The following is an 11,816-nucleotide window of genomic DNA, read 5'->3' on the forward strand; positions in this document are numbered from 1 at the left end:
ATTTTGAATAGATCCACAAAGAAGCTTTGGAGGAAAGAAGTGGAGCTAGTCAAGGTATTGTAGAGCCATCATGATGAAGGTGATGCATCATGGAAGCTAGGGTCGGATATGAAGACGAGATACCCACAGTTGTTTATTAAGTGAACTTGAATTTCGGGACGAAATTCCTTTAAGGGGGGTAGAATGTAATAACCCGAATTTTTAGAAACTAAATGTCGAGTATTTTCAAAGTGTTAAACTTGTGAAATTAATTCAAGATGACAATTGGAGGTTTGTGACATTTCGAAACGAAAACGGAAACGTTCTCGGATCGTTTAATTAGAAAACGTAACGTTACCGCTATGTATAGATCGACTTTTATTCCGTCGCTCGGTTGCGAAAACTTCCTTCACGGAAGTCGTAGAGCTCATTGATACGAATTCGTGGACACGTCATGTGTTCGAATCGGACGTCGGACGCGAAAGTTATTAACGTCGGAAGTTCGTTTCCGATTTTCGAAATAATATAAAAGGAAGGAGAGGAGATTAAAAATCAGAAAATCAGATTTTTTCTAAAAATCAGCTCGGGTACTGTTCACCCGACCCAAAAACCTTCTCCGGCCGATTTCTCCACCATCCGACGTCGCCTCGTGTCGTGCCACCTATCAAACTGACGGGCTCGACGAGCTCCATCTTTTGGGCTACGCCTTGCACTCCGGAGACAACCACACACGGTGTAGCAACCGCCGGAAGTTACTGCTGTGGCGGCGCCGCCTCCTCCGGCCACCATGGCTCGAGATTCTTGGGGAGTTTTGCTTGTCTCAGTCCCAGCAACATTCCCACAAAAGGAATCGAGCCAAATCGAAGTGTAAGTACCCGAATCAAAATTTCAATTTCTAGGGTTTGGGAATAGTGCCGATTTTATGTTCTTCGTTGTTTGGACTGTTTAGACTCGGATTTAGACCTTGGTGTCAACTAGGATTTAGGGTTGTTGGAAATGTTGTTTAGGTTGTGGTGATGAAATTTGGTGATGATTGGTGGCGGTCGATGAACAGTAACGCCGAGTGAATAGTAACTGTAACAGTAACTGTAACAGTAACTGTGAAAATAGTGATCTGTAACAGTAACGCATGAATAGTGATCTGTAACAGTAACTGTGAAAATAGTGATCTGTAACAGTAACTGTGAACAGTGGCACGGTAAAACAGTACTGTGAACAGTGTTTTGGTAACAACAGTTCCTGTGAACAGTGGTTTAGTAAAAACAGTGATAGGTAACATGAACAGTGTTCCGTGAACAATGTTTTATGAACAACATTTAGCTGTGCTGAACTCGTCAGCTGATATTTTAAGTATCATTTTCTAAGTATTTATCGTGCTATTAGGTGACTGACGAAACGAGTGAGGAAATTACTTTCAGGGTCGTGGAAGTTGCACGCAGGAAAGAAGGTGATTAAGATCGCACATATTTACGAATCTACCCTTGTGGAGATTCGAGATTTTACAAGAGTTTTTAATATTGAATTACGACATGTATACGATATAGTGGATTATATATATATTGTATAAATGGTAATAAGTACATATATATATAGTTTGCTATATTATATACTGTTATAAATTCATTAGGATTTGTCATTTCAATGACGAGAATTAAATATTGAGCATGTGATTTAATTTGTATAATATGAGGTGTGATTATTGTATGTGGTTTTAACATGTTGTTTGTTAAAACGTTTTGTCTTCGGACGAGTTTTGTTTTCGAATGAGTTTTGTCTTCGGACGAGTTTTTGTCTTCAGACGTGTTTATGAAATATGACATGTATATGATATAATGGATTATATATATATATATATATTGTATAAATGGTAAATATGTATATATATATAGTTTGCTTTATAATATACTGTTATGATTTTATCGTGATTTATGTCATTTTGATGACGAGATTTATATATTGAGCATGTGATTTTGATTTGTACAATATGATGTGAGATTATTGTACGTGATTTTAACATGGAGATTGTTAAAATGTTGATTTGTCTTCGGACTTGATTTTTGGTACAATATGATGTGAGATTATTGTACGTGATTTTAACATGGAGATTGTTAAAATGTTGATTTGTCTTCGGACTTGATTTTTGGTACAATATGATGTGAGATTATTGTACGTGATTTTAACATTGAGATTGTTAAAATGTTGATTTGTCTTCAGACTTGATTTCATACAATATGATGTGAGATTATTGTACGTGTTTGGCAAGTCGGAACCTAGCCTTTGGCCGGGCGAAAGTTACGATACAGTTAGAGCTCTAGTCTGTCTGCCGTAGTACTGCATGTGAGGTAACGGGTGGTTATCTGCTCATGGGTACTCAGATTGTTTTGGATGTTGGGTAGCGGGTGGCTATCCAATATCGGCGGTGTATTACGAGAGGGGTAACAGATGTGTACCAGCGTTCTTGGTACCCGTATTATAAATGCATTTGGGTAACCAGAAGGATTACTTAATTTCTCATGAGCGCTTCTTTTCATATTTCTTTGGGACAACCAGATGGGCCGTCCATTGACTCATGAGTGTATTTATATTTGTTTGATTTGTGGATTTTCGTATATATATTAATATGTGAGTTATATTTTCATTTTACTCATACGAGCTGTAAAGCTTACCGGGTTTGTGTTTACAATCCCGGTGCACCAATTCGATGGTGTAGTGGATAACTCTGCAGGTGTGGATTAGCGGGAATTGACGGACCGCTCAGAGGACTTGAAGTTATTTATCTCCAGCTTGTGTGAGGATTTTGTGTGACTATCTTGTGAGGTTGTTGTGAGGATTATACATTTCCATTTGTTATAATGTTGAATTATAATTTGGTTTGTAATAATCGATTTGACTGAGTTGTATTTTGAACTCAGAGATGATCCGCTGTGGCATTTTAAATGATTTCGATTTCATTGAAATTGTTTAGTGTTTAACGATTTTAAAATTTTGAGTTTTTTTTAAGCTTGAAATTTTAGGGTCGTTACAAATTCAAATTGCAAATGGAAAGATACTCAAACGATAGAAAGATACTCAGAGTGAAAGAAACCCACGCCCACACTGGAAACACTCTCAAATTCAAAAGAAACTCGCACCAGAAAGACGTACTGAAAGATACTCAAACGAGAATTGAAAAGATACTCAAATTGGAATTGGAAAGACACTTAAACGATAGAAAGATACTCAGATTGAAAGAAATACACGCCCACACTAGAAACACTCTCAAATTCAAAAGAAACTCGCACCAGAAAGACGTACTGAAAGATACTCAAACGAGAATTGAAAAGATACTCAAATTGGAATTAAAAAGATACTCAAACGATAGAAAGATACTCAGATTGAAAGAAATACACGTCCACACTGGAAACACTCTCAAATTCAAAAGAAACTCGCACCAGAAAGACGTACTGATGATTGCTCGATTACTCGACATGAATATTTAACCCTGAACACATCATTAGTAGTATAAAGCAAGAGGGTATCGTTCACAAACCGGGGATCCAGCCAGGGCTTAGGATCACATCAATTAACACGAATTCATAAAGATATAAAAGATTTGAGATATAGGATCGGTATCAAAGATAAAAACATAAAATAAAACCTAAACTAATATATACATGTGATCAACGAACCAACACATTTACAATCACCAAACAAATCATGTAAGAACAAAAGCCATCGAATTCCCTTCTCAATCATGTTCATGCCGTAGGTATCAAGATTCCACACTAAGTTCGATCATGCATCAAGTTCCTACTTGGTTCCTAATACATGGATACATTCGAGCTCAACTACTTGTCTTGCTACGAAATCTAACATACCAATTCATCATGCAATTACGTATCACATAGAGAAATCAACATGTTTTAAGTACCTATCCAATGCCGAACTTAGAATAAAAAATCGGTGAAAAACCAAAGAACAATTACTCCACTACTTGTATCATAATCGTTACTAACTTTGAATGATTAACTACTTGTCTTAATCACACATTCAATATAAGAACAATTCGAAATTTGATTAAGAACATAGAACATGAACTCACGGCATCAAAACAGAAATCATTGAAATAGAAATCGAAATCTTTATATCATACACAATTCGAAAGAACAATTATCTTATAGACAAGATTGAATTGAACTTTAACAAAACAAAAACAGAAATCATCCAAGAACAAGAACATATAAAACCGAAATAAAACATGAAAGTCATAGAGTTACACTTTGAAATAATCCTACGGGGTTTATTCCAAGCAAACATAGATCCTAGGCTACTTGCTTCGAATCCAAAGGGTGGAAAAAGATGAATTTCGGGTTTTAGAATTTCTTGGTGGATGAGGGACTGTTTCGGCAGAGCTATGGCTTGTGCTTGTGTGCAAGGTTGATGATGAAAATATGGGGAGGCCGAGCCTCTATATATAGGAGTCTAGGAAGCCTCTTGCCGTCCCATTTAGGAGATAGAAATCAATTGGGAAACTGAAATCCTCTTTGTTATGGATTTGATTCATGTACTCCCTATCCAACTTGATGTAGGAAACCAAGTCCAATAGGGAGATCACAATAAGGGCTGCACGGCATTCTCTTGGTCCAACTATGGGTAGCTAGGCCGGCCTCCTCTTTTCCTTCTTCAACTTGAACATGATTTCCTTGTTCAACTAGGAATGCATCTCGACATCTCTTCTTCCTTTCCAAATATGATTTGTCTTCCCTGAAAAGAAATCGTCGATTAAGGAATAGGAAAGAATGAAAATAGGAAAGTAGAGTCTTAGTCGAGTAAGGAATCCTAGCTCAATAAGGAGTTCTAACACTTAGCACAATTTCATCATCAATTCATCTAAATTCGAAATAGCTCTCCTTAGAATATAGAAATGACAAATATGAACCTAAAACAACTAAATAAGAAGTAACAAAGCATAAGAATAGGGCATATATACATTAAGAACGTCACACTTTGTGCTCCTATCAACAACCCCACACTTAGACTTTGCTAGTCCCTTAGCAAACACTAAAAAGGGAAATCAAAACTTAAAACGAAATCCATACACTAAAACTAACGACACAACATTCTAATGCGTTCAACATTTTGTCTCAGAGATCTTCAAACTCATAGCATCAAGAATAACACTCAATTGAAATAGATAAGATGAATTCAATGGTTAATAAACATGAGATTTTGTTTAACAAGTAAGACATGGCAGAAACTAAGGTGAAATTAAGCTCGACATGTTCAAAACAAGTTCAAATTCAACTCACATAGGATATGCACTCCAAATCGTTTCTCTCAAAAATATGGCATATGCTTAAAAGCTTTTCACACACAAGAGTTATAGACATATAGTGAAATCGAAAACCTCATGAAAGATACCCATCATATGCACAAATGAACCCAAACCATATGCTTACTAATGAAACAAACTCCACAGCTCAAGAGCTACTCATTTTAATAATCATGCGGATCTTTAGAAAAGGGTAGGCTTAGGCTCGGCTTGGATGCATTTTTCAGGGTGAAGGAATCACAAAGGTCATCCTCAAGACTTAGCAGAGCAAAACATCCACCTTATGTCGCCATACTCTATAAAAAAAGGGCCAAATATCATCATGTTTGACCCATCCTTCACTTTAAACATTGTGAAAACGAACAAAGGCTAAGTATAACATTATTGAGCCTTCAACAAATACATCACAACTCCAAATTCACCAAAAACAACATTATGCCGAGATCATCATTCTTCTTTTTTTCCTTTGAACCGTGCATTTATACTTTTCTTCTTTCTTTTCTCACGGCATCATACAATTTTTTTTTCTTTTTCATACTCTTTTCACGGCATACTTACATACAATAGCATAATCCCACACTGGAATCAAATCATCACTCCATATTAACATCCAAAATCGGCTCTGCCAAGCCTCAAAGACAAGGTAGAGATATAACTATACTAAGCAAGGATATAACATGTTGGTAATGAAAGAAAAGGCTTAACGTAGGCTCAAAGGGGTTAACACTAAGGTGTCCCAAGCAGGGCTCAAATAGGGATATACGGCTTTTTGGCTTGAAGTGGTGGAAATCCTAAAAAGATCCAACAATCCTTTTCAAAATCAGAGTATATTATGACATAAAGCTTCGAAAGTTTCACAAAGTAAGTTCTAGCATTCTCTAGCTCATTGCAATTCTATGGCATATGAATTGATCAAAATAAATGTAATGAGGTTATAAAGCCAAGAAACGATAGAATAAACACTCCAAAGAAAAGCACAAATATATGGCTCAAACTCACATAGGTTCCATGAATTCAAACAAGTAAGGAACATGCTCATTCTGTACCTAGGTTTTAAAATCCTCATCTACTACATGTTCGTACAAAATCTACACATCAATTAACCATCAAATAACAATAAAGTTTATTTCAATATCATGATCATCCATCAACCATAAATTCAAAGATCAACTCATCCTAGACAGTCAAAGGCATCCCTAGGACTCAAAACAACAACAAAACAACTAAACAACTTAAAAATCAAAAAACAGAACCTAAAATGACACTAAAAATCGAAAATCAAAACAACAAAATTGAAACACATAAGCATCACACAATAAAATACAACGAATGATGTATACCCCACCCCATACTTAAAACTTACATTGCCCTCAATGTACAATATGATAAGCAACGAAAATTAAAAAGAGATAAGGGATAAGAAAATGCAAACACTCGTTGATGGCTCCTTCATTGGCTTAAGTTTAGAGTCTATAGCCTAGACTTCTTCATCTGCATCACTTGCTTGCCGTAGGATCAAGGAGAGACGTCTCCTCAATCACATGATTCTCCATATTCTCCATATAAGGCTTCAAGCGATGTCCATTGACCTGAAATTCGGTGCCTTTCACCATACTCTTTATCATGATAGCACCTGAAGAAAAGATGTTAGTAATAATGAAAGGACATATCCATCTAGAACGTAATTTACCAGGAAACAACTTAAGTTGAGAATTAAACAAAAGAACTTTCTGCCCAACGACAAAGTGTTTCTTCCTAATCATGCGGTCATGGAATGTCTTAGTCTTCTCCTTGTAAACCATAGCCGAGTCATAAGCCTCATTCCTAATTTCTTCAAGCTCATGCAATTGCAACTTCCTATGCAATCCGGTCTCATCAATGTCCATGTTAAAATTCTTCACCACCCACCATGCACGATGTTCAAGCTCCACAGGAAGGTGGCACGCCTTGCCATAGACTACTCGAAATGGTGACATGCCAAGGGGAGTCTTGTATGCCGTCCGATAGGCCCAAAGAGCATCATCCAATCGTTGAGACCAATCCTTGCGTGATGGTCCAACAGACTTCTCCAAAATTCTCTTGATCTCACGATTAGATAGCTCCACTTGTCCACTTGTTTGGGGGTGATAAGGCGTAGCAACCTTATGCTTGATGCCATACTTATTCAACAACGCCTCAATGGTCCGGTTGCAAAAGTGAGATCCTCCATCACTAATGATAACTCTCGGCATACCAAACCTAGAGAAAATGTTAGAACGAAGGAAATCTGCAACAACTCGAGAATCATTAGTCCGGGTGGCCTTTGCTTCCACCCATTTCAAAACATAGTCAACACAAACGAGTATGTACAAGAAACCATTTGAGCTAGAAAAAGGTCCCATGAAATCAATACCCCAACAATCAAAAATTTCAACATGTATAATCGGTGTCATAGGCATTTGATCTCTAGATCCTAAGTTCCCCATGCGTTGGCATCTATCACAAGTCATGCAAAAATGATATGCATCTTTGAAAATCGTAGGCCAAAAGAAACCACATTCTAACACCTTAAGAGCAGTCCTACGTGAACCAAAATGTCCTCCACAAGATTCAGAATGGCAAAAAGTAAGTATAGAATGATGTTCATGTTCAGGGACACACCTCCTAATGATTTGATCAACAGAATGTTTCCACAAGTATGGTTCATCCCAAACATAATACTTAGCTAATGCCTTGAGTATATTCTTTTGAGCATACGATAAAGTATCCGGAAATTGCTTAGAAACAAGATAATTCACAATATCTGCATACCATGGCTCACTTACCTCAACTCGAAAGAGTTGCTCATCCGGAAAGCTCTCTTGGATAGCCAAAGGCTCGGCATCTCTCACCAAACGACTCAAATGATCCGCCACAACATTGTCACTGCCCTTCTTGTCCTTGATCTCGAGATCAAACTCTTGGAGTAGAAGAATCCATCGAATCAATCTTGGTTTGGCATCCTTCTTCGTCTTTAAATACTTCAAAGTTGCATGGTCAGTGTAAACAATAACTTTAGATTGAAGTAAGTAAGAACGAAACTTATCTAGAGCAAAGATCACGGCAAGAAGTTCTTTTTTAGTTGTGGTGTAGTTTTGTTGAGCATCATTGAGTGTTCATGAGGCATAGTAGATGGCATAGGGCTGCTTGTCCTTCCTCTGCCCTAGGACAGCTCCAACTGCATAGTCGGAGGCATCACACATCAACTCAAATGGCAAGGACCAATCCGGCGGTGCCATGATAGGTGCCGAAGTTAGGAGCTTCTTCAAGGTCTCGAATGCAAGCTTGCAATCATCATCAAAGTGAAAGGAAACGTCCTTTTGAAGCAATGAACTCATTGGTCTTGCAATCTTGGAAAAGTCCTTGATAAACCTACGATAGAAACCTGCATGTCTAAGAAACAATCGAACATCCCTCACATTTGTGGGGAGGGGTAAGTGACGCACAAGATCTATTTTAGACTTATCAACCTCAATTCCTCTAGATGAAACAATATGGCCTAAGACAATGCCTTGCGTGACCATGAAATGACATTTTTCCCAATTGAAAACCAAGTTAGTTTCTTCACAACGTTTAAGCACAAGTTCAACATTTTCTAAACAAGTTTCGAAATCTTCACCATAGACAGAAAAATCATCCATGAAAACTTCAATTTTAGAACCAATATACTCAGATAAAATGTGATACATGCAACGTTGAAACGTACCTGGAGCATTGCATAAACCAAAAGGCATGCAACGATAAGCAAACGTACCAAAAGGGCATGTGAATGTAGTCTTCTCTTGATCTTCTTCCGCAACACTTATTTGATTGTATCCACTATATCCATCAAGGAAACAATAGAAAGAATGACCAGCTAACCTCTCAAGCATTTGATCAATGAATGGCAATGGCATATGATCCTTCCTTGTTGTCGCATTGAGCTTCCTATAGTCAATACACACTCTATAACCAGTCACTGTCCTTTGAGGCACCAACTCGTTCTCTTTGTTCTTCACCATCGTGATGCCTGACTTCTTTGGCACAACTTGAATGGGAGAGATCCACCTACTATCCGAGATGGGGTAGATCACGCCACAATCGTGCAACTTAGTGATTTCAACCTTTACAACTTGCATCATTGGTGGGTGAAGACGTCGCTGACCTTCCTTGGTTGGCTTGGCACCATCTTCTAGCAATATTCGATACACACACATGGTAGGGCTTATTCCCTTGATGTCGGCTAAGGTCCATCCTATTGCCGTCTTATACCTCTTAAGCACTTCAATCAATCTCTCCTCTTGCTCCTCATTGAGTGCAGATGAAATGATCACGGGCAATGTATCCTCATCTCCCAAGAATGCATACTTCAAGTGGTCCGGAAGAACCTTAAGATCAAGCTTTGGAGCTTGCACCACAGAAGGAAGATTCTTGTTAGTAGTTAAGAGAATTGGACTAGGAGAGACAAAGCTTACCTCACGTGCAACCTCAAGAGAGGTCACGTTCTCAAGAATGAAGGATGGCACGGCATCATTTGTTTCTAACTCCGAAATGTTAGAACCATCACTTGTATATCCGGCCCCTTGGGCAATGGTGAGTGCCAACTCGTCATGTGCCAAGGTATCTAGATAGTTATCTGCAAGGGAATCAAGAATGTCAATTGAAAAACAATCACTTAACTCCGAAAGAGGATACCTCATAGCTTCAAAGATGTTGAAGCTAATCACTTCACCATCGAACTCAAAGGTGAGTGATCCACTAAACACATCATTTTTAGTTCGTGCAGTCCTCATGAAGGGACGGCCCAACAAGATGGGGACCTCCTTGTCATCTGCCTCAGTTGGTTCCATGTCTATGACATAGAAGTCGGCAGGAAAGATCAAGCTCGAAACCTGCACAAGAACATCTTCAACATAGCCCAAAGGGACTTTGTTGGAACAATCAGCCAATCGAATCACAACATTGTCACGTTTCAAATCACCTAGACCTAGGTCCTCATAGATATAATACGGCATTACATTAATAGATGCACCTAAGTCTAGCATTATCTTTTCAAATGTCATGTTTCTGATTTGTACAAGGGATAGAAAAACTCCCTGGATCCTTAAGTTTTGGTGGTAGCTTAGAAGGCACGGCCTTCTTGTGTTGCTGCAATGGAGCATCCAAGATCCTCCCACTTCTTGTCATCATAGCCTTCACATTAGGATTAGGCTTAGTTTGGCTCGGCAACTTCCCTCCTTCATGGATCTTGCCCATGAAGTCGATCACTTGTCCCATCTGCTTCTTAAGCTCGGTTATGTCCTTAGAATGAGTTTGTTGACTTGTAACTAAAGCTTGAGTAGCAGAGTTTAGATTTTGTTGCCCTTGAGCAAGAGACTTCAAGAGTTCATCATAGTTAGGTGAAGATGCATTATTCGAACCTTGAACATTTGAGTTAAAGGGAACAGAACCTTGAGGTACCTGAGGCCTCACAAACAAACCTGAAGGACGATGTCCTTGACCTTGAGCATTGGATGGTTGAGCATTGTTGCTCCAACGAAAATTTGGATGATCTCTAAGTCCAGGGTTGTATGTGTTCGAGTATGGATCATACCTAGGCCTTTGTTGCCCCATAAAGTTCAACTCTTATTCAGTCATTGCACCATTTGGACAATTGTCAGTCGTGTGATCCTTGAAAGAACAAATGCCACATGCTTGAGGGTTGATGCTCGAACCATTGAATGCCTTGACTAGAACGTCAAGCTTCCTTTCTAAAGTAGCCATTTGATTTCTTGCATCAACATCATACACCCCACACTTCTTACTTCCTCTCTTCTCCTTGGAACTAAATTGGTGATTGTTGTCGGCCAAGTCATCAATCAAAGTGTAAGCTTCTTGACCGGTCTTGTTCATGAATGTGCAGCCACATGCCGAGTCCACCATGCTCTTATTGGTGGTGTCGAGTCCTTCATAGAAGAATTGCACCAAGTCATCCAACGAAATACCATGGTGAGGGCACTTCCTTTGTAGTTCCTGAAATTCCTCCCATGCCTCATAGAGTGAATCACCATCCTTTTCAGTGAAGTTCTGAATCTCCCTCCTAAGTCTTTTCGTGAGTTGAGCAGGGAAGAATTGCTTCAAGAACCTCCTAGTCATTTCGTCCCATGTGGTGATGATTCCTACAGGCAAAGAGTACAACCAACGTTTAGCATCATCCTTAAGGGTAAATGGAAACAAAAGCAACCTCAAGCCTTCTTGAGAAAGATGATGAATCAATTGGAGCTTGCAAATGTCCAAGAACTCCCTAAGGTGAACATTAGGGTCTTCCATTGAAGAACCAGAGTACTTAGGCAGCTGCCCAAGCAATTGAACCGGGATGGAGAAGTTAGCTTCATCAGGTGGAGTGAAAGCAATGCATGAAGTTGATTAAGGGGTGGTGGGGATGAATGCATTCTTGAGTGCCATTGGAGCACCAGCAGGAATTATGTCACGGTCCGCAATTGTGTCTAAGTCTGACTTCAAGATGAAGGCGAAGGAAAGATCCTCCTCT

The 11,816-nt window shown here is 38.8% G+C and overlaps 1 long non-coding RNA gene and 1 other non-coding gene across 2 annotated transcripts; both read left to right on the top strand.

Annotated features, from left to right (window-relative positions):
- Positions 1 to 567: 567 nt before the first annotated feature.
- On the top strand, positions 568 to 2,896 carry LOC126797209 (uncharacterized). Its single transcript, XR_007672434.1, has 3 exons — positions 568 to 846; positions 1,363 to 1,426; positions 2,690 to 2,896. It is a non-coding gene; the product is annotated as an uncharacterized LOC126797209 (long non-coding RNA).
- Positions 2,897 to 11,267: 8,371 nt separating this feature from the next.
- Positions 11,268 to 11,374, top strand: LOC126805343 (small nucleolar RNA R71). The gene has a single exon (XR_007674015.1). It is a non-coding gene; the product is annotated as a small nucleolar RNA R71 (small nucleolar RNA).
- Positions 11,375 to 11,816: the final 442 nt, after the last annotated feature.

This window comes from Argentina anserina, chromosome 1 (genome assembly GCF_933775445.1).
Source record: "Argentina anserina chromosome 1, drPotAnse1.1, whole genome shotgun sequence".
NCBI lineage: Eukaryota > Viridiplantae > Streptophyta > Magnoliopsida > Rosales > Rosaceae > Argentina > Argentina anserina.